Here is a 27152-nt window from a genome sequence, read left to right as displayed (position 1 = left end):
TGGAGACCAAGTTTTGTAAGCACTTAGAAAAAATGAAAAGAAATCCAAAGCTGAATTAACTTTATTCTCTCTCTTGCAGCTGCTGGAGCTCTTGCAGTCCCTCTGGTCAGGCTTCCAGCGGGAGCTCTCGGGTTGAAAGGTTAACGACTCATTTACTAAGCAGTGCCATTTTCTTTCATTTTTCATCTGCAATTATCTCTACTCCTCTAAAAACTGAAAGGCCCTTCCAAAACATATTGTACTGATGCATTATTGCTGTCAATTAGTTATTAAATCATAGATCTTTAAAAGTGAAATCCAAATATGCATGAATTTATTCGGCTGCTGCACAGCCACTCCATTAGAGAAGTGATGAGTATCATATCCAGGCAGCTCTGAATATTGGCAGATGTTTCTTAATAAGGATCATAATGTTCATTTGAGCTGTCATTTTTGGGGGATTCTGGGGGAAGGATGGATACTGAAGGAAGCCCCTTGAGGATGGTGCAGTAGAGGAGCAAAGCAGATCCTGCTGTGGGATTGTTTGTGGGGTGTAACTTGCTGGGGTAAGGGCTCGGTGTGAGAGCTGGAGACAATCAGGGCGAGCAGTTGAAATGGCAATGCCTTCTGTGTAGGGGTGGCAAGATTCAAAAAGAGCCACATCCTGAGCCCTGGTTACAGGGATGGTGGCAAGGAAAGAGGAATTGCCAGCCAGTAACTTGTAAATCACAGGCTTAAAGACTGCAATAGTGGTGTCGTGGTTTCAGGGAATGGAGGGTGATGAGGGCAAAAGCCAGATTTTTTTCACAGCTGTTTGATATGGTATTCGTGTTCATTTATGAATTCCTTAAATTAGCAGTTTCACTTTTCTGCTGTCTACTATACTTTGACTCTTAACTGAATTAAATCACATTATAAATGACATCTTTCCACAGTTGGAATACAGGTTAGCACTCCCAAGAGGGGTGCTTTAATGAGGTTGTTGCTATGACAGCTCAGCTTCAGGTAGCACATGTGCCACTTCAGAATCCCCTCTCTCCCCTCAAAACATTGCAGCAACTTCTGTGAGGGCATTTTAGAACTTTCAGTGTAATTTATGACCAGCATTTCGTATTTCTCTTCTCCTAATAATGCAGCTGAGGTTTTGTGTTTGTTTCTGCTTTTATTCCTGCAGTGTTAATAGCAGTGCAGGACTTGACAAGTTAAAGAAACAAGGAGGTGTTGGTTCTTTGGCAATTTCAAAGGATGCTCTGAGGACAAGTCAAAACATTTACAGAAAGAACAGGTGCAAACACTACAGTGTTTACAGTGGAAATGTATGGGGCCTGTGCTTCTGAAATTCACATCAAAGAACTTCACAGTAGATGGAAATTGTTTATTACCTCCTTGGATACCTGGTAGGAATACAGACATTCCTGTTGGGATACAGCCTTGTAGTTGGCTGCAGGGATTTGCCTCTGCAGAGGAGCTGGCTGTGGTCTGTGGCCAGGCTGGGTAATGGCTCTCAGTACCTCAAGGATGTTAAATGATGCAGTTGTATTTTTCAGAAACACTCTGAGGTTGTATTTGCTTTGCCACTGCTGTCTGCTAGAATCATGAGGCTGCCTGGGAAAAGTCTTTCCTATTAAAAACCAATTCACCCCATCCCTGCCTTTCCACACGGGCTCTGCTCTTGTCGAGTGCCAATTTTTGCACAGTTAAATGAGGGTAAGGTAGTTCCAAGCTCAAGGCTTTGAACCTCAGTGTGGTCCAGACAAAGACTGACAGTAGTATTTTTGAAAAAAAATACCCAACCAGAAATAGCAGAAGTCCTAACCACAGTTTAACGAAGTTATTCCACACAGATGTTGGAACAGCCTTTAGGACGCATGGTGTCAGAGTGAGCACTCTGTATTGTGAGTATTGCTCTGTTGTTGCTTGCCCATGAAATGACAAAATGTCATGTTTAAACTCAAGTGAGCAGCTCTAAAATGCATTTCTGCTGCCTCAGTGTTTTCTAGTTGCTTTGTAGACACAAGAGACTTTATTGTTGAGTCTCCTCTTCCTTCCAAGCTCTGAGTGTGAGTTTTTAGATGTGTGACACTGACGTACAGAAAGGAGTCATAGTCAAATCTGACATGACCTATATAAATATTGCCTTAAACACTGGCCTGGATGAAAAGGCTTTTTTCCTTTCCAAAGGTATTCAGTTTTGTTTGCTTAGCTGTGCATTGTTGCAGTTGCTTCTCATTGGATGTGTGTCTCTACCCACCAGTGAGTGCTCTCCCTCCTCAGCACCTGTTAGAAATAAATTTCTTTGTCACTACTCATGTCAATGAAGTTAAACCCAGGGAGATGCTCAGCAACTACACAACCAGAATGCTTTGCCATTTTGAAGTTATTTGGCTTAAAAGATTTTTTTGTTTTGCTTGCTACTGCCTTAGAAACTGTGCACTATAATGATCTGGATTCATTTCTTTTGAGTGTTTTATTGAAAGCTAAAACACCTTGGGACTAAGGAGTAAAAAGGCTGGCTTTATAAATCAATGCTTCTTTGTGTGTATTATGCTATTTACTACTCATCCAAGTATAGTAAATTTTTACAAATGCAAAATCATTCAGCTGTATCCAGATTGGTTTAAAAGATGCTGATGAGAACAGTTAAGTTTTTTGCAGGTTCTGATAATATTGTTTGCCAAAATTGTGCTTGTTCCAGTTCCTTTCTGTGATCATGCTGAAAGTGCAATTTATCTGTAATTTTAATGACCAGTAAATAGGTCCAATATTCCTCACATTATACTCTTTTTTTTGTTCTCTATTTGACTTGCTTGGCCATTAGTGCCACTTATTCTCAGATCATAATGTTGCCTTGTCTGGTAAGAAGGTGAGCTGGAGATTAGGAGTTTTTACCCTCGCAGAAAAACACAGCAGAAAAAGCAAACCCAGCACCCAGGGTGCCTCGACAAAAGGAGACCAGATGCAGAGTGAAAAGCACATGGTGCAGATTCTGGCTTCTCCCTGCAAAGATTGCTGCAAGAACAGAAAGCACGCTGTGATTTATTCTCGTGGCAAAAAATCCGCAAATGGAACAAAGAGTACAGAAATCTCAATATGTTGTTGCTAATACAATTTACATTTAGAACAGTGTGTCCTCCTTCACCACCATGCTCTGTTTGAACATAGCTAAGTTCAACTAGTCTATAGCTTGAACTGCAGTCAGAGCTTCCACTAAATGAACATCTGAAACTTAATGGTAATTATATAGCTTCTAAAAAATAAATTCCCAATGTATTACATTTGTTCAGTAGTTATCTCCATGTATAATAATATCAAATTATTATGCTGTCTCTCAAAGACATAAATCGCATCATTTTTACACAGACCAGAAAATGACTTGCACTTAATGACATGTTTATCTGTGTATATATGGTAGATTTTAAATTGAACAGTTCCAGACATAATTTTCCTAATATTTGTTAATCCATCTTTAATTAAAATGTTAATTACAAATCCAGATATCACACAGAGAAAAATCAGCCTACAGTAAACTGTGCTTTATTTGCACAAGGACAAAACGCCTGCATTTACATGTCAGTCTGCTCCTCTCAGTTTCAGCATCGTCGCTTTTCATGTGTGATAACCAACTAAAAACATATTGGTGAGTTATTGTACTCATTGTTTACCCCCAGAAATGGCTGTGGGGGAGTCCAGGGGGGTGTGGAGTTAATTTAATGCTAGTTAAAAATTCCCAGAGTAGGGTCTGAAGCACTCTTTGATGGGATTTTTTTGCCCAGAATGGCTTCTGCCAGTGCTGCTGTGGCTGAAGTTGCCTCTGACAGTTCCTGGGATAGAAAACACTGCTGAAGTCGTGTCCTGTGTAGCCCAGAACAAAACTCCCTCTGTGTCTGAGCCCTGTATTCCAGAAGTCAGGCCCAGCCTATCCTGTTTTCCAGCCAAGGGTTAGGGAAGGTAAAGTTAGTTAGATGGAAGTTGTACTTGCCATGTAAGAAAAGTACATTAAGGTTAACTTGCTTTGGAAGGCTGGGGTGAGGAAGACTCACTCACTCGTGCTTTTCCTCACCAAGATGCAGTCTGTGTGCAGCTCAGTTTACTGATATTTTTATTTGTGCTACTCCATACAGAGAGTTCCAGCACTTCACACTTAACAAGAAATAATCCTGTGATCCCCTGTGCAAAGTTGCACATGTAGCTGCAACTACAGGAAGGCTTTTGTTTGTGTATGTGAATTAAAATACCTTGTTGACAGAAGGTAATTACAATCTCCAAGACTGAAAAAAGTTGTTATGCTTGTAAAAATTAGGAAATACGAGTTGTTCAGGTTTCTTGCCTTGTATATATATTTTTCATCTGTCATTAATGACATTGTCAGGGACAATCCAGTTTAAACAGATTTCATGTGACTTTTTCAGAGTTGTTGTGTTTAAGTTGCTAACTCTTTAAATCACACAAGAATTTTCAGGCAAAGCCATATAATTTATGAGGAAAATAAAGACTTGCCTATAGTGTGCCATCTGTTGATTTTTATTTAATTAGAAACTAATTTTCATAAGTCTGTCTCGCTTATATAAAATGTATACTAATAGTTAGGTTTTAAAAAAGAGTATTTTTTAAAGTCTGAGAGGAAAAACATTTTGCCAAATATGTCTAGAATATTAACTATTGCTAAATAGTATTTTACAAAAATCACATCTCTTGATCCCAGAAGCCTTAACAATCTGTTCCTTTTTGGGGTTTGTCTGAATACTACTGAAAGGGCTTGAGCTTTTGGGTTTCAGATGTGCTTTCTTCATATTTTTTAACCTGTTCATTTTTTCATCAAAGGAGGTCACCTCTTCACCTTTCTTTTAATCTTTCCTCCCTTTCATTCCCCTTATTCCAGTGTTCTTTCCAGTTTGTGAAAGTCACTTAATCTCTGTTTGAAACTGTACCTGATTTGCTCCGGCAGCACGGCTTCTCTTAGCAAGTTCATCCACATGGATAAAGAGGAGGCTGCCTTTGACATTTCTGCTGCACCAGGAGGATGCAGCCCTGCCTTGTCCAAGAGCTACAAACAAGAGGTTATTTTAGGAATGCTATGGATTGGTGTGGATCACCCTGCCTTGGTTTGCAGTCACTGTGTCTTTGAGACGTGTTGGAATATCTGCTATCAGGGCATGAATAATCCTGCTATTTATAACTTGTTTGCAGGCAAGAGGGGCCTCTCCTGGCCCTGGCCACCAGGAGAGGCAGTCTGCCTGCCTGGAAATTGAGTTTGTTTCGGTTCCTTGCTAAAAACAACCCAGGTTCCACCACTCCTCAAGGTGAGATGGTGATTGTGAGCTGTCCCTTGGCCAGGCACAGCCCTCTCCAGAGCAGCCTGTGCCCAGGTGAGCCCAAAGCCAGGCTCCTGGGGGAGCTCTTGTCTTTCCCATGCCAAGTCCTTAAACCATCTTAGCTACAAACCTGCACACTAACACGGTGAGAACATGCCATCCTTCCACCTGGCATCTTTATTCCTGCAACCTGCTTGGAAAATGGATTTTCTTCCCCCTGGTCTCCTTATGTCTGGTCTGCTGAGCACAGGCAGGGCACTGGGGCTCTGGAGCTCGCTTGCTTGTGCCTCACTTGTATTATTTCCTTTTGTTCTAGCTAGACACAGCAGATTAAGAATTGCTTCCTCTTCCCCTTGCATGGTAAGCCAGGACTAACAAAAACTAAAGACAAATCTGCTACTACATCTATTGCCTATTAGGGTGAGGGAAAAGGTTCAGGACTGGCAGCTAATAGACATGTAAAACTCATCTTCACAAGATATTCCCTAAGTCATTATTCAGTGAAGAATCTTATAAATGAGGGGGTTGCTTAATAATTGCATTCTCAAGTATAATACATTTTTCACTTAATTTGCCTTTGCAAGCTGATTTTTCTTGAACCTGCAAAATTGAATTCCTTCCTAAGTGGAGGACCAGCTACCAAAAGAGTGTGAGATGTATATTGGGGTGTGTGTTGATTTGGGGGTTATCTGGTAAAGGAGAAAAGATGCTTTCAGGAAGAGAGCATGTAGATAAATAAAAATTTGTCCTCAGATGAGATCAAGACACCCACTCTGTGAATGTGAGGAGCTGCCAGACTTCAAATGTCACCTCTTAACTCGTGATGAATGTGGGTCTAAAGGTGAACAGACTGGAAAACTGTTGGAGTAGGTGTTTTTAAAAAAAAAACACCAAAAAACAGGTTTCTTGTAGCATGATTGCAGGGAAGACTGGGAAGTCTGACTCAACTTGTAGTGGGTAAAATGGCCAGAGGAGTCCTCAAGTCTTGAACCAAAAAAATATTAGGGTGAGATAGGTAGTTTTAGGGAAAAAAGGATGACTGAAAGGTGGGAGATGACCTTAATTTCTTAGGAGTATTTTCTTTTTCCTTCCTTGTTCTATATTATTAGCTCCACTCTGTAAAGCTCCTGCATTTATCCTGGAATAACCATCCCTGGAGCCTCAGCATTTTTACTGAAATACATTTTGAAAAAAGCTTTAAGTGGAAGTTTAGCAACCCCTCTCCTCCAATAAAGATTGTTCAATAAAATCAAAACTGTATTCCTTGGCCCAAATCCATGTGCCTGATTCTGCGCAGATGGAGAGCAAAACTGCTGCAAGACAAGGAGGGCATCCACCAGATGAACTTTGTCCGTGTTTCTTGTTTTCTTTTACCTCTGCATGCCCCTTTTTATGATTTCAATGCAGTAGAAATTTCTGAGGTGCTTTTGGTGTGAGCCTTACCTTCGCATCTTCTTGACAGATGTTTTAAAGCAGCCCTGAAAAGGATCCCTTTCTAACACAGCTCCCATGATTTTATGGTGGGAAGCTCTGTGTTCACAAACTGCTATTCCTTCTTTGCTGTTTTCAGTTGCTCCTGGACCAGCCTGCCTTCAGAACTGGTTGATGAACCTTTTCTATCCCACGCTGTTTTCTCTTTGTGTTTAGCTGTTTATTTCCCACTATGCTCTTTAAAATCCTAATAACTTTGTCTTCAGCATTCTTTGCTTGGCATCAGCAATTTAGAATTTCCTTGCCAAGTAAGCACAACCTTTGTTTTGCTCAGGCAACACCTTCAGACGTAAAAACCTGGGAGTGTAGTAAATCATACGGGGAGAAAAAAAAAAGTCTTCCTTTAAAAATACATCTAATAACTATGTTTGTATTTCTTCAGTGGTATAGCAATAACTTCTAAGTGCTTTACCACTATGGTGAATTCTAGTTCAGTTTCAAAAATGTAGCTTATTGAAAGTGTCACTATTAATAGCATCCTAGTGGCACAATAAAGGATAATTCAATAGGATATCCCAGTTAAGCAGGGTACCGTGTTTACATTGGGTTCCTGCCCAGCAGCTGCTTATGCTGAAGTTCTGCACATAATTCAGGAATTAATCAAGGTGTAACCATGGGGACAATGCCAGGGTGGCCATCATAATGTGGCCTATAAAGACAAATTATATAATTCATCTGCAGTTTGGTGTGATCATGGGCAATAAGCTTCTGATTTCTTGACCACCTTGGCCATATGGTGATGCTGTTGTTGCTGATGCTACCCAGAAGAGGTAAAGAAAATACAAAACCCCAATATTTATTGGAATATAGCTCAATTTTTCTTAAATGTCTATCCATAAAGTGTGATATATATATCTCTATATATATATGCAGCAGCATAAGTGCATATTTCTGGGTGAAAACTGCATCATCACTTGTGCCTGTTTTCTGAGACAAAAGTGCTGGGAAAAACAACTGGTCAGTATTAGTGAGAATGAAGTAATTTAATTGGATTTTTCATTTTTATTTTTAGCTTGCAAGATAATTGCCTCATTATGGGTGGTAGATTCTGATTTTATTTTATCAGTTTTAATCAGATCTACATGCGGTTCCCAGAAAGATGTAACCACTCACAAAAGCCCTTGGATGCCCAGAAAAGGCTATTAAAAATTGAATAGTTCAAATAGATAAAGATGGGATTTCTAGCAAAACAGCCATTTTGGGGAAGGGGAGTGCAAGAATAACTTCGTTTTGTTAAATTAATGGTACTATTTCAGTTCGGGCCTGCATTTAGAGCTCATCAAGACACCCATGGGAATATATGAATTAGTTTGTTTTAATTGGATTATTTAATTTGATTGTTTAAATTGCCTTTCTGTTTTTATTTGCAGCCCTTTTTTTTAGCCGAAAGCATTTTCGGATTTGGATTTGCATGTGTGCTTGTTTTGTATGCTCACTACTTTGATTCTCTTCCAAAGGTCTTTTCTTTTTCCTTGGGAAAAAAAAATGGTGAAAATTAATATGTTGGCAAAATCCAGCCATGAGTTCAGAGAGAGTTGTGAATAATGGATGCAGGATCTTTCTGTTCACTGCAAAGACAATGCACCATTATCCAGCTTTTTATTAAAAGTGTTGCATTTTTAATTACACCCCAGAAATAAACAAATCAAATGCAGGAAACTTTTAGCCAGTATTCCACAAGTGGACAGATGGGGCTTGATCTGATGGAAGCAGAGTTCTGCACTGGTTCAACCAGAGTGATGTACACAGAGCTGGATCTGGGTTTCCAGGCCAAGAAAAAAACAAGTTAGCTTTGAACCAGGGCTTGTGGAAAGATAAACATGCAGGGGCTGACACGGGCAAAGATTCTGCCTGCACTTTACTGGAGCACGAGGTGTTGTAATTCTTGACATTGTCTGTGTCAGTCTATAAAACCAATTTATCAGATGGGGCTGATAATTGTCTGCACGTGATTCTGGCAGAGCGGGCAGGAGTTTGGTTTGTGCAGCCTAAGGGAATCCTCCCGAACCATCCACTCCCAGTCAACGGCAGCTTTGTCATCGACTGGAAGATTAAAGGGTTCAATAAGGTGAATTGACATAAATCAAAGTGATTTAACTGATTTAAACCAACAAGCAGAAAACTTTGATTTAAATAATTGATTTTAATCTAATTGTGAATTTATAGTGTTAGTGGTTTTCTCTGAGGCAAATTACTTGATTGGTGTATCAGGGTAAACGCAGTGATTTGTGACCAAAGAGAAATTTACTGGATCCTTTTTTTGGCCTAACAGTGAAACACTCCTCTCTCCCCCAGTTATATGTGTCTTTTTCACACGAGATCTGTATATTCAGCCTTAACTCTTCATCAATTTTCAGCTCCTATGTGAAAAGTGAATGGGTGAGATTTAATTCAGTGACTATATTAATTCACAAGATATATTAATTTTCATCTGCATTTATTTTAAAACTGGTTTCATGCATTTTAGTCACCATCTGGAGTGGATTTTTGTGAACACTAGAGGGAGTACACATTGTTTCAGGAAGTTTTAGTTCAAACCAGGATGATCTAATCAGGCACTTTAGAGCTAGATCTGATGTTATAGCTGATGTTATATAGTCAAGTTTTTATATCTTGGGTCATTTATGGAGGAGAAAACACAAAATACATAAAGGCCACGTTTTTCAAAAGACCCTCTAAATGAAAAAAAAAAAAATCTCATGTTTTCTATATTTCTCATATTTTCTATGATGCAAAAGTGGCACTTTGTGTTCTCCAGCATAGTTTAACATCCAAATCAGGCACAAAGTGGCCAGGCAGTGCAGACAGGCTTCAGGCTGGATTTGGTCAGCACTGCTGGATGTGAGAGGGAGGAACCAGCATCACCTGCCTGCTCTGCTGGGCCAGGTGTTGATTCCCACTGGGCTCAGTGTTTTCCTTGGCCTGTCACAGGAAATCCCACAACATGGCATCTGGGCAATAGAGATGAGAATTGGAGGATTGTTTTTAATGAAATGTCTAAAATCCACAGGTAAACAAAAAAGAAATTAGAAAAACAAGAAAAAAGTAGTACTATGATACCCTCTGCTCCATCCTGCTTTCTGTATTATTAAGGATGTGTGTTGCCTGATTAAAATGGTTCAAGATGAATGAGGCTAGAGTGATGATAAAGAAAATAAAATATTGCAAGTTTTCTAAAACACAGTAAGCTTTGGAGCACTAGTGGATTTTTTTTGTGTATGTTTTCCCACTCTTTAGCCTTTTAACCAGTTTTAAGTCAGTGTCAATGACTTCAGGTTGGTTTCAGTAGTGTTACATACATTCCAGGGGAAATGTATTGGTTATAATAAGAATAGTTTGTCTCAGATGTAATTTTATTGGCTTGTGTTAAAAATGCATTGATTTTTTGGCTGAAATATTTGGGCTTCGGGGTAGATACATTTGTTCTGGTTAGGAGTGCACTAGAGTCAGTAGAGCTCTTGTGTTTCAGCAAATACATTTTTATTTAAAAGTAAATGTAACATTTGAAAGGATTAAATGGGCATTAATTGGTCAGGTGCTGTATTTTCAAACCTGCCATCAGTTCTAACATGAAATGTTCTGACACTTGAAAGAGCACAAGGTCATCATATTTTTCATGTATGTAATTGTAAATCTTCTTTGTAATATTGTATTCTATGTAATATTGTAATATTCTTACTAAAATATATATAAACCACATATCCAAATAATATTTTCTCTTCCCATGTTGAAATCCATGGACAAGGCTGTCAAAGAGAAAATGTTCACTTTTTAGAGAGTGCCTCTTCCCCATTTCCCCCCCCCCCCCCCCCCCTTTTAATTCTGCTCTGGTCATCTCCCATTGAAAAACTTGGTCTTACTCCCTTCTCTGTGATCTGTCACTAGCTCAGAGTTTTGACAGAATTGAAAGATCTGTGGAAATTATGGATGTGATAAATCTGGACGAGCTTTGGCTGAGTTTGCTGTTCGTGTCAGCAGATGGAGCTCTGATGGACCTCAGCTCCATTGCCAGCACTGAAATTGCCTCACTGGCTGGGCAGAGCCCCATGCCTGGCACTGTGCTCCTGGCTTCATAAATTAAATACATTATTTGTGCTCCTTGTGTTGTTCTTTTCCACACTGGACATGCACAGCTCTACCACAGATGGAGCAAGCAGGCTGTGGTGCAAATGGCTGATAAAGCCAATATTTCTGTAATCAGCTGTACCTGTGAGGTGGCTGCAGACTGCTGTGCTCTCTGCTGTTTGACCACGGGTGGGAGGGAGGAGAAGCCTTCCTCTTGTTCCCTTCCTCCTGCCAAATACCCTTCCCCCTGATCACTCTGTGCCCTGAGCTTGAGGAGAATGACATGAGATTCAAAGTCTGCTTAAAATGTGCATAATTATAGGCCAGCCACAACATTTGTGCCTTATACTAAGATGGAATACCCGGATAAGATGTACGCTTCCCTGTTCTGGAAATGTTATCTGACATGTTCATCTGTCTTATGAACTTGAATATTTTTTCCACGTTTGGCTGTCAGACTACCCCAAAATCTCATGTAAGATTCCAGTTCTGTTTATTCTTCCTTTAATTCATAGAAGTCTAAGGATATTTTTTCAGACTCCAGCTACATAAGAAGTCCTATCAACTCTAATGGTTGTTACTTGCAGTTAAAGAAGGGCAAATAGACTTTTATGTGTTTTAAATCCTACTAGTATGGCTATCAAAAAATTAATGGCTTACAAAACCAAAAGCAATCCTGCCACATTTAATATTCTGCAACTGCAAGTCAACTTATTATATGCATTAATCAATTTGTCATAAATGAACCCCTGTTTTATATACAAGCAAATAAAACAACCATGCAACAACATATTTTATTCATAAACCAATATGCAGCAAAGCAAATGGACATAGATTTAATGTCTCACTTTTTAAATAAAATATGGTTACATCAATCTGCTTGTTATACAAATTTATGTAGCCTATATGAATCAATATGCAATATGTATAAACTACTTTTCAATCTGGCTTGTTTGGTACTTCATAATTACCTCAATTAAATGAAAAATTCCTAGTTTTAAGGAGTCCTAGGAGCAACTCAGATTTTAATTAAAAGTTTTACCTTGGTTTTAAAAAGGTCATATTAGCCAAGGGGAGATAATGTCCTTTTATAGAAGCACATCTTACTTCTGTTGCTAATTGATGTTATTTGCTGAAGAATAATTTATGCTGCTGTTAAGGCAAGAAAGAGGAAAAAAAATTCAGTAGTGTTGTTACAATTTTTTGAGAATTATATTTTTTCAGTGCCAGTATATTCATGCTTCATCCAGTAGATAAATAGTGTTTAAAAAAAAGAAGTGTATAGCAATATTTTTAATTGGTGGAATAATGTGATATTTTACTAATGAGGGAAAAGTGTCTGCCAGGATGTATTTACTGGTGAGACAGCAGTGTGTGCTGTGGTCCAGTGGGAAATTATATGTTAAAGCATGTACCTGTCCTTTTGCTTTCAACCCAGTCCTGACATTTCTTTTCATTTTGGTTGGGGAAATGGACTGTGATGTTCACCATGGAGTGTTTGCTCACCACTCTGAATGCATAATTACAGAAAAAGACTTCTAGGTACCTTTAAATACATGGAGATTAAAAGGAAAATAAGAAATAAGAATAAAACAATGTAACTGTTCAAAGAGAATGTGTAAAGCAAGATCTGAGTGTTATTCAAAAATCAAAATAGGTAGGCTTTAAATCCAACAAAATTTTTCTGAAGAGATGTTCCCTTCTGGTGCAAAATACTCTCTTTAGAAGACTGAAATACAAAGGGGTTCATGATGGGAGGTGAATCAAACCAAGGGGAAGACAAACAATAGATTGACAAAAGCAATCAAAGGAACAGTATAAGCAAAATAAGAAAAGCAAAGGGAGTATTTTGACATCTTGATCTCTAAGAAACCTCTTCCCAGTCATCATAAACCCTTGAACTTGAAAGCAGGAGCTGATTCTGCTGATGTGCATCCCCTGTAGCCCCATCATTTCTGTCAAGGACAAAAAGGAGAACTTTTTGAGATGTCATTTTTCCTTTGCCATGCTCATGACAATGGGATGCCCAGCCTGAAAACCGAGGAGTATTTCAGTAGAATTCAAGAAACTGTGTATGGTGCTGATTTTATTTAATTTATTGACTCCATCACTGCTTCATTATGAATAACCTGTGTGTTTAAGCCACTTCTTGATCCTAAAATGATATAAGGAAAATAATTTAGAATAATAGAATATCATAGAATATCTTTTGTTGGAAGGGACCCTAAGGATCATCAAAGTCCAGCTCTTCTTGGTCTATCATGGGGACAGCTCCAGGAATGACAGCATGTGCCTGAGAGCATTGTCCAAATACTCCTTGAGCTCTGGCAGCCTTGGAGCCATGACCATCTTTGTAACCCTCCTTTGGACACTCTCTAATGGCTTAATTTCTATATTATGTTTGTGATGCCCAAAACTGCCCCCACAACTCATGGTGTCTTTGTTGATCTCTGTTGTAGAGCTGCTGTTTGCCAGCCCTCTAATTTGTCCTGGCCTCTCTGCAGGGCCCCTTTACTAGGCACTGAAGTGAGACTGAAGGACCTGCAATTTCCAGGGTCATCCTTCTTGAAAATTGGGAACATGTTTGCCAGCTCAACAGGGACCTCTCCACATTCCCAAGACTGTTCAAAAATCATTGAGAGAGGCCTTGTGGTGTACAGCCAGCTCTTTATGTGTTTTCAGCTGAATCCCATCATGCCCCATAGACTTACAGGGATCCAGCTGGAACAGCAGACCCCACACAAGTTCAGGGTTGACTGGGAGTTTACCATTCCCACAGTCAATGTTATTTCAACACTGCCTTTTGCTATCGATGCATTTAAATAATCTCATTGTTCCCCACTGTTCTGGCCAACTTCAACTATAATTGAGCACTGGGCACACAAATTTTCTCTCTACAGTGATGAGCAGCATCTCATTCCTCTCATGCCACCTGACCTTGCTTCCATTGGTTGTGCCCTTCTCTTTTTTTTTTGCCTTAGCTCCTGAAAGTCATCCCTGATCAGCCAAGCCAGCTGGAGGATTTAAATCCTGCCTTGTCTGCTTGTCTTTTGACATTTCAGAATTGCCTCTGCTGTTGGGAGGTGCTGCTGGAAGGCCGATGGATCCCAGCAGGAGTGTTTTTCCTTGGGGCTTTTACTCACACCCTGAGCAGCCTGAAATCTGCTCTCCTCGTGCCCAAGTTTCATTTGGGCAGTTTTCATTTGCTTTCCTTCCTGTCACCATGTTTTAAACTCGATTCTTTTGTGACTGCTGTGGCCACAATGGTCACCAACCACACTTCACCCATGCAGTCCTCTCTGCTAACGGGCAGCAAATCAAGGAGGGCATCATTCCTGGCTGGTTCCCTCTGTTCCTGTGCCTGAGGTTAGTCCTTACCCAGAGACACCCTCAGCCATGCCACTGCCAACTGCCAGCTCCACAATTCCAGCCCCTCTGTTGCATAGAACTCCATTCTCTGCTTCCATTCTTAAGGGAGAAACTAGGTGGCTGCCTGGCTGCAGTTTTCATAAAATTGCAATTTCATAAAATTCCTGTAACCACAAGGATGGAGCACAACATTGACAGGTGCACACATAACTTTGCTAAATTTTCAAAAGATAAATTTGCTAAGAAAGAACTAAGACACTTTTTGTTAAGGCAGTTATAATTTAAGAGACATATTTACAAACAGTTGCTGTTGGCTTGCTCTGAGAATCAAGGATCCTGCTGAGCATTAAGAATTACTGAAAATCAATAAATTCTTAGTGTGCAGAAGGTCAGATGTGTTTCTAAAATACAGTGATGTACAATTAAATTATTACAGTGCATATGTGCCTTGTTTAAAAGATCTCTTTATGACAGATTGTTATTCCCCTCAATCTATCAAGTAGTTAATTTTAAATCCTAAGGAAACACATATCCATATGTATGTTACTCTGGAAAGTTGTTATGTTGCTTTGAGCATATCAACACATATTTTTAATGTGTTTGTGCTTCTGTTTTCCTGTCAAATGGATTTCAGAGCCATTGTTATCTTTTATGTTATTTACAAAGTTACCCCTCTGCTGTTCTACAGTACAGCTCATGAAGTTTTACATGTCAACCTTTTTCTTCCTCTCTTTTCTCCCCCTAGACATCACAGGTCTGTCTTTACACCCCAAACCAGCTGAGTTTTCCTACAAGTAACCTGGATCACTTGATCTGGAGCATGAATTTTTGGAAATCTACTTTAAGGCATAGCATATAAGTTCATGTATAGGTACCAGAATAAGTGATTAGATTAATCATCAATATTGCAAAGTTCTCTGCACTTCCTGCAAAGTCAGACAAGAGTTGTGCATTATTTGGGTTGGTGGGGTGGGGTGGGTGGGTTCTGGTTTTAAAAATCCTGGTCCAGGTTCTTACTATTGCCAGGCCAGTAGACTTAGGCTGTCTTTCTGTTGTCCTGTCTCAAAGGGTACCTGCAGTGTCAGATGATGTTTTGGTGTTTGATCACAAAATTCTGCTGTCTTATGGAACCAGCTGCTGGCTCTGTGGCCTAGAAATCTTGCAGAGTCTGTTCTTACTTTATGTTGGCAGTAATAACAGTCACTCTTACCACTGCTTGTCAACACTCCACAAATTATCGTGAAAGTTCTGAATCATCAGTGTAATAATTAGTAAAAAGCTCATTAAAAAAGATTAAGGATAATTGAATTAAGGGGTTTCCCAGTCTGCCTCAAAGATAGCAGAAGAGTGGAGATGGTTTGTCTCAAAAATTATCACCATGGTGGTTGGTAACCTGTGCCTGATCTCATAAAAAAAACCAAACAAAACCCCGAAAACACCAACAAAAGACAATAAAACTGTTAATCACTCCCCTGATATGTAATGTGTATGTTTAAATGAAACATATGAAGTTCAGTGGTTTGAGTGCTGCCTCTGGGCAGTGAGGAGCTGGATAGAGAGGAATAGTGTTTCCACCTGTGTTTGGGAGGAGGCTTTCTCTGGTTTTGGTGACATTAGGGAGTGGTCATGACTTGCAGCAAGGGAAATTCCAGCTTGAAAAAAAAGATTTCACCATAAGAGACTCTTCAGTGGTAGTACTGATGCCTAGAGGAGCTGTGATATTTCCATCCTTGTCCAGCAATGTCCAGCAGTAAACTTGTCCTGCTCCAGGGCAAATTTAAAACTTGTCCTGCTCCAGATTTAACTCTGAATTTAATTCTGCTTTGAGCAAGCAGTTTGGACCAGGACCTTTGAAGGTCTATCCCAACTTAAAGGGGAAAACAGAAGGGTCCAAGTAGTATTATAGTCTTGGAAGACTTTGAATCACCTCCCCTATTATGTATTTAAAAAATAAAAGGCACATCAGTCAGCCACTTCAAAATGCAAGAGCTATGAAAGAAGCCTTAAAACCTTGCCTAAAATTGCAGCAAAAGAATGAGTTCCTTGAAGAGACAGTCCCATAGTTGAGGCCAGATATACACATATATACAGTTAGCCTAAATCATGGTCTATTTGAAAAAAAGATTTGTGAAAGCTATGGTGTCTGAGCAAGCCATTATTGTTCATAGCACAAAATATCAAAAGTTCAAGAAAGAGCCACAATGTAAATTTGCAAAGGGAATTTTCAGAATACAAAAGGCTTTTCTTTAGAAAAGCTGTTTTGCCTGTGAAAGTGTTTCTAACCAGTGCAGTTATTGGTACAAGACACACAGGGTAGCTGCTAATACAGTGATGGCATCATAATGTCAGCCTCAGAGGTGGGTTTTCACAGCAACCCAGCTTTGGGTTGCAAAGCTGGTTAAGGTGGATATGATGAGTGGCTTGATAAAGTGGAGAAAGACAGGTTTTTCTTTGCACAGTGACATTGATCCTTGCAGGAATTGTAACAAAAGCCACTGAGCCTTGCCAACACAAAAACAGCTGGAAAAGAATAAAAAGACTGGCAGAAAAAGTTCAGCTTCATCAATGTAGCTTCAACCTGGGCTTGTCAGAAGTGGTGTTGACCCTCAGGCACAGGGAGCCTTGAATTTCACTTGCCAATGCTCCAAATGTGATGCAGAACATGGAGAGCACTTGGGTCTCTATTAAAGGCTGTATAGCAATGTTTGTCCTGCTGCACTTGCACAACAAAAATTAAAGGGTGTCTCCAACTTTCTCGTTGGACCAGAGGTAGTAATTAACTTGAGGGTTAATGTGAGGGGAAATAAAAAGAGAAATTGGAGAATAAAAGCAAACAGTTCCTAAACAGTGCTTGGCAGGGTCAACATGAGATACCCATAAGATGATGGGTGGCAATTCTGCTTAGTTACAGGGGCTGCTTAAGGGCCACAATGTTTTTGAGACAGAAATGCTTCTCTGGGATAGGACAGGAATGAAGGAAAATGTAAATTATATCATTCCTTCCAAAGCAAGAATGCTAAATTAATAAATTTCTCTGAAAGCCTGTAGAGGTTAAGAAATATCAGCTTTATGTTTGTCTGGAATAATCTGCATGTGGTATATAGTATTTCTAGTCTGAAGTAGCAGCAACCTTGTTTTGACTTCTTGCTTTTTTCTTATTTTAAGTTAAAAAGTTGGAAAGTCATTTATCTCATAACTAATGTCTAATTACTGAATTTATCTGTTTCAAAGTGTTTATTTCCTTGTTTAGACATGCCTATCTAATATATTACTATAGTAGTCATTGGAAAATTTAAAAATATTTAATGAATACTTCTTGGTAATCCAAATATCAGAAGCACTTCTTTGATAATCAAGAATAATGGTGTAAAATTGTGCTATTTAATGAGTGATGGCCTTACTGCAACCTTTGAAATTACTGTTTCCTCATTTGGACTTGTAATCTCCTACAAACAGTTTTCATTTCCTTTTGGGTAGTATGGAATTTCAGAAGAATGTCACTTATCATTAAATTGGTATGTTCATCTAGAAGAATAAAGAATTTCAGTTTTTGAGTTTTGACAGCACCTTTGGGTCAGTTTCTGGATTTAGCTATTTGTTCAGTCTTCTCAAGCTACACTAATATGAATTCCTGCACGTATGAAAAAGCTTTGTGAAGCATAACATATCTACAGACTTTTCTGTAAATGTAGCAAGGAAAATCAGACAAGATGGGTACATCAGGGGGAAAAATCCTGGCTGAGCAGTCAACTTGCAATAAAAATAAGAGAAGTAAAGGCTGTGTAAATTAATGGCTGAAGTAGCACAACATCCTTTTTGAAGGTGCAGATCAGAAGTGTGAGGACAAGACAGACTCAGGCAAGATGTTATAAATCTCCAACTTTAGGCATTCTGTTTCTTCTTAGATTTAGACAAACACTAATCCCAACCAACCCACTGTGTGTTCCATATTCATGAATGAAAAGCCTTTTTTTATTGTCTGCTTCAAGGAAATTGTTCCCAGAACTGAGATTATCTCCTGAAGTTGAAAATTTTGGATGAACAGGTGAGTTTTGAGAACTGGTTAAATAGAAAAATGAATAAATGTCAACCCCAAGCATAATCAAAGCAGTTTCCATAGGAACACAGATGTGTAGCTCCTGTGCATGACAGATTTAGGAATTTGATTGCATGTTTGTTCTGACCTTACAATTGAAAAAAGCCATTTTTGAGCTCTAATATTTTGGGATCCTAACAAGGGTGATGTGCTAATGGCTCCTGAAATATCCCTAAACTCCTGTGTTAACATCCTAGCTGTAAATGGCTCACAAAGAATCAGAAGCAGAAGTTGTTAGGTGAGGAGTTCCGGGTTAGCCTTGGCAAAGTGCTTTGCTGATGGCTAGGATAAAGAAAATGTGCATGGACATATCCTTTAATGTGTTCCCCAGAGCTTTTGGAAGCCAAAGCTGAGGTGACATTGAGCAGTGGCCTTCATCCAGGAAATGCTGTGTTTCCCTAGGTTGCCATGAGGGTCAATGTTCTCTAATGCTCTTTGTGTGGTACCCTCCAGGGCTCTGCAGCCTCTGCTGCTGCTGACTCTCCTCTCATTGCCAAACTAATCATTAAAACCAACCAAAGTCTCTCAAGACAAAAGCCACATTTCATAGAACCATAGAATGGTTTGGGTTGGAAGGGACCTTTAAGATGCTTCAGTTCCCATGCCCTTCTGTGGATGGGGACACCTTCCACTGTGGCAGATTGCTCTGAACCCCTTCCAGCATGGCCTTGGACACTTCCAGCGATGGGGCAGCCACATCTCTGTAGAGGTGTGTGACTCCCTGAAGACTTTCAGAAATATAATTGATTACAGTTAACTTTTTGATTAATGTGAAACATTCCGGTGTCCAATAACTTGTTCCGGCTGAGCTTTGTAGCCTAATGAGTTGAGTCTGCATGAAACTTTCTAATCTGCATAAAGGTCAGCCAGTCAATAATTTTAGCTTCTACTGTTTTAACACATTGAAGTGTTCACGAAGATGAAAAAGCTTCTGTGCTAACTCAAGTGGCCTCGCTTTTTTTTTTCTTTTTTCTTCCCAGATTCAAAGTCACAACCTGAGTGATGCTTTAAGATTTAGCTTTCATATTTTTCAGTATTTTTCAGATTCTGTACTGTCTTAGTGTGTAACTCTAGACTTCATATAAAGTGTTAGTAAGTTCTCTTCACAGCTCAGGTAGACAAAACTTTTCCCAGCCTGAGAACCAAGGACAGCATTGCAGCTTCAGGCCCAAAAAGTGTAAACACCAGCGAACTGAGGAGAGCAATCTGGGAGGATGGGACTTCATAACCTGGAGCTGTGATTGGACAATTGACCCCAACATGTCAAAACTTATAAAAGTGTGAAAACTTGTGACCAGTTGTCCATTTTGTGTCCATCTTGCGTCCATCTGGGGTAGAGCCACAGCTGAGCTCTTGTACTGCCCAAAGTGTATCCTTTGAAAGCCTTTTATGAAATCCCTACTTTATTCCTTTAACTCTGTCTAGCCTCTGTTCCAGTGAGCCTCTCTAGGCATCATGGACCCCTCTGTTGTGGCACTGTGCCTCAGCAGATGCCAGTGGCGCTTAATCGCCTCGGAGATTCCTTGCCATGACTTATGTCTCTTATTTCTGCTGTAGTTATAAGGAGTATCTAAATTGGAGCATAAATTGTCTCTGGTTAATTCTTTCATTAAATGAGCAATGTGGACTGCTAAGCATTATTATTCCCATTTTACAATTGAAGAAATGCAGTTAGCGATGTCTCAGTGATGCGGATGTGAATATTTAGTTGCATATCTGCACTCTCATGAGTATCATAAATAAGCCCAAAATCTGGCATGTTTCAACTGTTGGAGTCATTGAAAAGAGACTGATAATGAAGATAAATTTGTGCATATGCTGTACTTGTTCTGAATGTACAATCGCTGCTTATTTCTGCAAGAATCAAAGGCGAGCTCTGAACTCTGGCTACTGAATGCTCCAGGATAATTTGAAAACCCAAAAAATTGAGTCCTAGAATGGGATTTAGTGATGCCATTGATCTCTTTGTTGTAGCAAGCTCAGGCACTTTAACAGAGATGTCCACATTTAGACACCCTTTTTTATCTGCTATATGATTTTCTGGAGATAAGGATACACATTACAATCTGGTGGTATTTTTCAAAAATTTTCTTTAAAAAAAAAAAAAGGTTTCTTTTGTTACAGATCACTTATTTTTGCAAGATGTATGTTACTTCTCAGAACAGTGGGAGTGCAGGACTGGGTGTTTGTAAATATTTTCTTACATTCCCAGACATTTTCGTGTATTGATATATGGGTTTCAGCACTTACCTCAGTTAATCAGAGATGTCTGAATGGAGCATCAAGAACACTGAGCTCTGAGGTGTGTCTGTGGCTGCTCTTGGAGTATTCGAGTTGTGAAACAAAGAAATGGGTTTCACCAATTAACTTTCACAGTATGATTTCTTCAAATACTTAATTTTGGCTCCTCAAATCACCTTGCAAAACCAGAATGTAAATTAGTGCTGCAAATTGAGACTGGTGTCAGCATTTTTTTTTCCTCTGGTATGCAGTGTTATTCCAGATCCAGGAAAGGATCTGGTGTGGCACAGCTGAAATACCTGTATGGGGTGTGCTTTCCTTGTCTGGTGTGAACAAACGGGCTCATGCAGATTGAAATGACTATTTAAGCATAACGTGATGTTACTATTCATTGTGCTGGATGATGATGTTATTAAAATATTCCAGGAATACAGAGCCTTTAGGCACACAAATGCTCCAGGGTTGTAATTAGGTGGTTGAGGGTTTTTTCCTTCTGTGACCTGCCACCAGAGCTGGGGCATTGGGGGACCTCACAGGCACATGTAAACCTTATCAGTTTGTGGAGAGCTGAGCTCCTTGGTCAGATGTATTTGTGAAATCCTGCAGGGAGCTGAGGAAATCTATGTTTCAAATACCCTGTGCCCTGCAGAGAGAGCTTTCATGTAGGCACTGGCTGCAGATCTTGGAGGAAATGCTGAACTTTTAAGTGCTCACTGGTGTGTGTCTCATCCAGCCCAAGGGAAATAATTGGGAAGTGTTTATAAAATACAGCCTTGCCATCAGCATTTGGAGGGGAATGGGAGAAAATGGGATCCTGTGGTGTGGCAACTGTACTCAGAATTGTAATAAAACAGCTGAAGAAAGAAGATTTGTGTGATGTGTTACAACCAGAAAGAAGATCAGAAGCTGCCACATCTGCAGGCTTGTTGTGGAGTAAATGAGAAATATTTTTATTTCTTATTTCATTATCATTATGCCAGTGCTTTAAAAACATTCCTGAAGAAGAGTGAGTGGCTCAGTGCTAGGAAGAATTACATCTTTTCTGCAGGCCGCTTTGTATGAATATAGGATTTTTTTTCCCCATAATGGGAATGTTTGTTGTTTTACCATCAAAACAGACACACCATGTGTACATCTGCCTATTAGCATACGAATGACAAAATTGCATATAGAAATGTGATGATCATATTTAACAGCGGGGGTCACATTTGGGTACAACATCTGTCAGTTCTTTGTGATCAGCATAAGAGATTGCTTTAGGGCCATTGCATTGTGTGGGATTAATCTAAATTAAAGTTCTGATTTAACTGTTATTCCTAGGCCTTGAATAAACATGCAAACTTTGACTTAGTCTTGAAAGCAGGAGCAGAGGGTGCAGAGTTTGCCCTGTGCTGTTTTGTGGGGTGGAGTGTTAGTGCTGGGGTAGAATAAATCTCATATACTCTGAAACGCCCACAGAGTGAATTCTGCTTCTTCCTCCAATTCCCAGTGTGTAAATTAGGGGTGGCTCAAGGAAGCTGCTGGGTTGCACTGATGCAAACTGAGTGCTTCTTCCCCTGATAGCTTCAGAGTTCACAGCTTCAGTAAAGTTTTTCATGTATGCACTCGTCTTCAGATTCCTGAAATAGAAATGATCACAGGCTGGTGCCCTCAGACCAGCTCTGCTCCCCATGAGCAGAGGACTCATTATGGTAATCACCATGGAAAGGATGCATTTCATGGGAGAACAGAAAAACATTTTTTCTCACCATTTTTAGACAGCCTTTCAAGAAAGCTGCCTCTTTTCAAGTGCCTGCACTGTGAAATCTCAGATATTGTTCAGAATGGGATGGATCCGAGATGGGTTGCTGGGTGATGCCAAGAGTGGCTGCACCCTTTGAACATCTGGAAGGCTCCTGTATCTGCAGTGTGCAGATCTCCACCCTGCCAGCCAGAGTCTGTGCTGGAGAGGCACAATTTCTAATGCAAACTAAAGCAAACAAAGGAAAAACAGTTGCACAGATTTCTCCTTTCACCTCTGCAGTTTGCTTTTAGCCTAAATAAGACAGCTCTGATTTATCTTATGTGGGGAAATGGTGGGGTTTTATTCTTTAAGGCATTTGCTTCTTTTGCAGCATGCTTGACAATAAAAACATCTCAACATCCGTGTGCTGTTCTCCCATCTATGGAGTTTAGAGGCCAGTGTGGTTAAACCCCATTACCAAACCAAGAGTGGCTTAAGGCAAAACAAATTAATGGGAAAAGAAGATTTCTAAACACTATTTTTTTAAACATTCATGCATTTGGAGGAGTTCGGTAAACTGATCAAAATGGTCTTTCCAAGGAGGATGATTGTCCTCTCACCCATGGGACAGTGTGCAGGGAAAGGGGTCACGACTGGTTCAGATGACATGGAACATCTTTGAATTTGCCAGGGCCACAGATCCCCTTTTGCTTTTTTCCTCTGACCTGTGTTTGGTTCATTGTCAAGCTTTGTGTGAATAATGTTTGAAAGTATTGACATCTAAAGAGTAAGAGCAGTGATGTATGAAAGGCAGCATTTTACAAACTCCAGATGATACATCTTAATGTTTAATCATAGACTCAAAATCACACATCCAATTGTGTTTATGGGTTTTTCCCCCTCTTTGCATACAATTATGATAAACCAGAATTTCTTCCAGGTATTGTATGAAATTCTCTCAAAGGAGGCAAAGGGGATTGTTTAGTGGCTCCAGCAAAGTGTTTAAAGAACATAAACTTGGCTTTCATGATATTATCAATCAAATGCTTATTTTGGAGTTGTTGCCACCATCCGAGTCTTTCTTTGAAGAGGAAGTCAGAAGGTCAAGATTTCACAGACTGTTGTCTCCATAGACCTCTTCTGTGTGTATGGGTTTTTGATTCAGAGAATGATGGCTGGAGTTTGAAAACAGTTCAGAACAGTGAGTGATCTCAGGGGGAAGGTTTTTAAAGGCCCAGAGGGGCACAGAGCAGCTGCACCCCTTAGGAAGGTCCAATAACTGAGTGAGGAGGACTCTGCTGCTGCCCTGGGGGGTGTGCCTGGGTAGGTACCTAACATGGGTTTTTATTGTCATGTCCAGAATGACACTTTTGAAATTAGTGACACTCTGCTTTGAGCATATTAGAAATTACAAGCAATAGGATCACTGTAAACCTTTGCCCATGTGATATAAAAGTCCATCTTTTCCAAAGAGAGAGCTAAAAAACCCCCTCCCTTCTTTGCTCTGACACCCTTTGCAGGTGCAATGTCGTGGTGCTGTTCTTTAGCCAGCTCCACATCAAGTTAAAAGAAATCTATTTGGAGTGTTTCCTTATCTTTTATTCTTAATTTTATAAATTAATTCTTTTTAGAATGGCTTTTAGACCATGTATACTTCCGTTACTCCATCAATCCTGGTGAATGCAGTGGCAATATTTTTTATATTAATAGTATTGCATTAGGTTAGAATAAATCAGTGCCAAATTATTTACTGCCCTCTTACGCAAAGTACTGCACGTTCCCAGGGGCTTGGTTTGTCCATGTCTATAAAAATTGGACCTTCTGCTACACTATCAACTGATACTTGTCTTTAAAGTGTGCTCTTTTTGTCTCAGTTGCAATGCTGTTCCCTTTGCAGTACAAAAGGACGATGAGCTTTTTCCTACAGTCCATTCCCATAACCCTGGAATGTAAAACTCACTGCCAGCTGAGGTACAAAGCAGCTGGCACCGAACAGAAAGGACACAAAAGATTGACCAGAATTCAAACTACCACAAAATGAAATTAAAATAATCTCCTATCAGCAGCATCTCAGAAGTACAGTTTTGTTTGAACAATGAAAACTAGCATTTCAATTACATAATGGGCCTGAACAGAACCACAGAGCATAAGAGGGAAATTCAGAACACTTAGGTCAGCTGAGCTCCTCTGAGCTTTTCTTGGCTAAAAGGAAAGGCAGTGGCAGATGAATGCACTCAAATACTGTAAAAATAATAATGTTCTCTGGTATTTACTGCCTGTCACTGGAAAATCTCCAAGAGTTTTTCTTTAAATAATAATTAAGCATTGCAATTAATTTTAATTTATGTTCAAGGGTGATTTGATTTTGTACTTTCGTAAGTGCTAGAAACATGTGGTATTTTTTCTTTTGTTTCTTTTTCCTTATTTATCCCTGGTTAGAAATAAGGTGAATGGTAAATCTAGGAATAAAGTCAAGATGTCGTCAGTCACTCTGGCATGTGAAAAGAGGAGAAATTAATTTTCTCTTCCTTCAAGTTCAAACACTACAAATGCCACAGGCTGCCTGATCTAATATTTATCTTGTCATTTCCCAAAAGGGCTGTTTCCTTTCCTGGTAGGTGAGTATTGCAGTGGAATGATCTTCTGCCCTTTCCATTTTGGGAGTGGTCCTGCATTTCGCAGAAGCCCAGATCTCCCAAAGAGAAGTTGAACGTAAATTTTCACCTGAGTGTAAATCAATAAGTTTGAAAAATGGCCATAATCTGGGTACCTGGTACCTTTTAAAATCATTAAACTATATATTAGGCAAAAGGAAATAAGAGCAAAATGAATTAGAAGTGAGGAAGCTAGGTGGTTTTTTCACCTCTGATTTTTAAGGGGTGAATTTAATGGAGGATCAATAGAGCTGGCAAGGGTCAGCTTTACTTTAGCAAGGTAATATATGCAGTTCTCAACATCATCTTGTGCAGCACCTCAGCCATGACCATCAATACTCTGTGACTCCTGTAGTGCATCAGTTTGAAGCAAAGAATGCCAATCTGCTGTCTTGTGCACTGATCTATGAGCAAATCTATAATAATGGAATTTAGTCATCAAAGAATGTTGTATGAACATTAATTAACCTTTAAAAATAAGTACGAGGAAAGTAATACTGTTCCTGTTTCAGGGTTTGTGGTAGCTAAAATATGGGAAGATGAGCTTGGCTGGGTTGTTCAAAAATTGCAAGGGTTCATTTGGAGTACAAGGAAGGGCAAGTGCTCAAATCTTGGGGTGCAGCTTTGTGTGTTAAGACATCCTAGAAAATCAAGTAATCCCTGGAGACGTCCCAGGGGTTCCCAAGCAGGTGGCTGTCCCAGGTCTGGTGCACGATGGGACCTCAGCACGTGTCTGTTCATGAGGTGATGGGTTTTTTTGGGAGGTTTTGCTATCAATTAGAGAGATTTTAGGCCTTTTTGTACATATGTTAACCATCCAAGTCGAGATTTGTGCTGATGTCTAGCGCCAAAACATGGTGGTCCAAATCCCATAAGAGCACCTTTGTGTGCCCCATGACAATGTGGTTTTTGAAGCTGAGTGTGTGGGTGTGACTTGGTGTGCCTGCACCAGCATCTTCTCCTGAACCCTGTGCACTCTTCCTTTTTTCCATAGCATATAAAATAACACGTCTTTGTGACATATTATTGGCTCTTTCATTAGAGTTAATTTCTTCTCTTGTTTATTTTATTGCACTGACTTAAGAAATATACAATACTATGCTTGTCATTGCCTTAGGATTTTTTTCTCTATAAATATTATCTTTTTGATGATTCCGAGAATTCTGAAGAAAAAAAAGTATTGATTTCTCTATGTCAAAAGGCTCTTCTGTATCTCATAAATATTCTTTTTGTCAGGATTTAATAATTCGTTGTCCAAGCCAGTGCTTAAGTAAAATAGATTTACGTTAATACAAACTTTCTTTGGTATTTAAATGATCAATTTTTCAAACGAGGAAAAAAAGGGAAGGTGTCAGAAGCAACAAATCATCACATGTACTATGGTTTACTTGTAACCTCGAGTTCAAAGCAGATGATTTTGAGGAAGAGTTCATTGGGAAGATGTTAAAATGCATTTAGGGAAGGAGGCACTTTTGCATAGCAGCCTTAGGGGTGATACTGAGACTCTGCTCATCAGAGTTACTAGAGACATCGAATCGAAACATTTGCAGGATGCTTTTCCACGCTTGTCTTGGACAACATCTGGAAATGTGAATATTAGAATTGATTTTCAGATTTTGATTAAACCTGAAAGCTCCAGTCCAGCGTGCTCAAAAAGCATTTTTCCAAGTTTGCTGGGCTCAGCCAGGTGCCAACTGTGCACCCGTGGGGCAGGGAGAGGCTTTCCACAGGACTGAGCAGGAGTCTCCACAGGCCAGGGCATCCCTTCTTCTCACTGAAGGTAAGAGGGATTGGGCTGTAAAGTAGTTCATGTATCAGTGAAAGCACAGTGATTGCAGTTAGAGCTGATGAAAATGAGACAAGGCACTCGCTTCTACTAACTGTGTTAAAAGCCAGTTGGAGAATGAGGAGATAATGACAGTGGGTTCAGTCTTAATCTTTTGGGCTGTTTTTGCCTGTTAAGCACTTGATAAACTGGGAATAAATGCATATTACAGCTCAGATAAAGGAAAAGGAAAAATCCCAAAAGCTGGGTGTATTGCCTGCCTTCACTGGCCCACTTATTCCTACTTTTTTTTTTTAATGGGTGTCCTTATGGGTGTTGTCTCTTATGGGTATTATCTCTGTCTGTCAGCTGAGTTTTGTTGATGGCTTTCTAACAATGAGGAATACAATTTAGAAATAAATCAGTTCCTAATTTAATTACATGAGCTTTGTTTTTA

The 27152-nt window shown here is 39.6% G+C and overlaps 1 protein-coding gene across 5 annotated transcripts in view; it reads left to right on the top strand.

The window, feature by feature from the left end:
• Nucleotides 1-27152, top strand: part of LRP1B (LDL receptor related protein 1B) — a 638345-nt gene that overhangs the window by 14163 nt on the left and 597030 nt on the right. The gene's annotated exons all lie outside the window — the stretch shown is intronic.

Source organism: Agelaius phoeniceus, chromosome 7, assembly GCF_051311805.1.
Source record: "Agelaius phoeniceus isolate bAgePho1 chromosome 7, bAgePho1.hap1, whole genome shotgun sequence".
Taxonomy (NCBI): domain Eukaryota; kingdom Metazoa; phylum Chordata; class Aves; order Passeriformes; family Icteridae; genus Agelaius; species Agelaius phoeniceus.
This window is presented reverse-complemented; position numbering and strand designations above follow the sequence as displayed.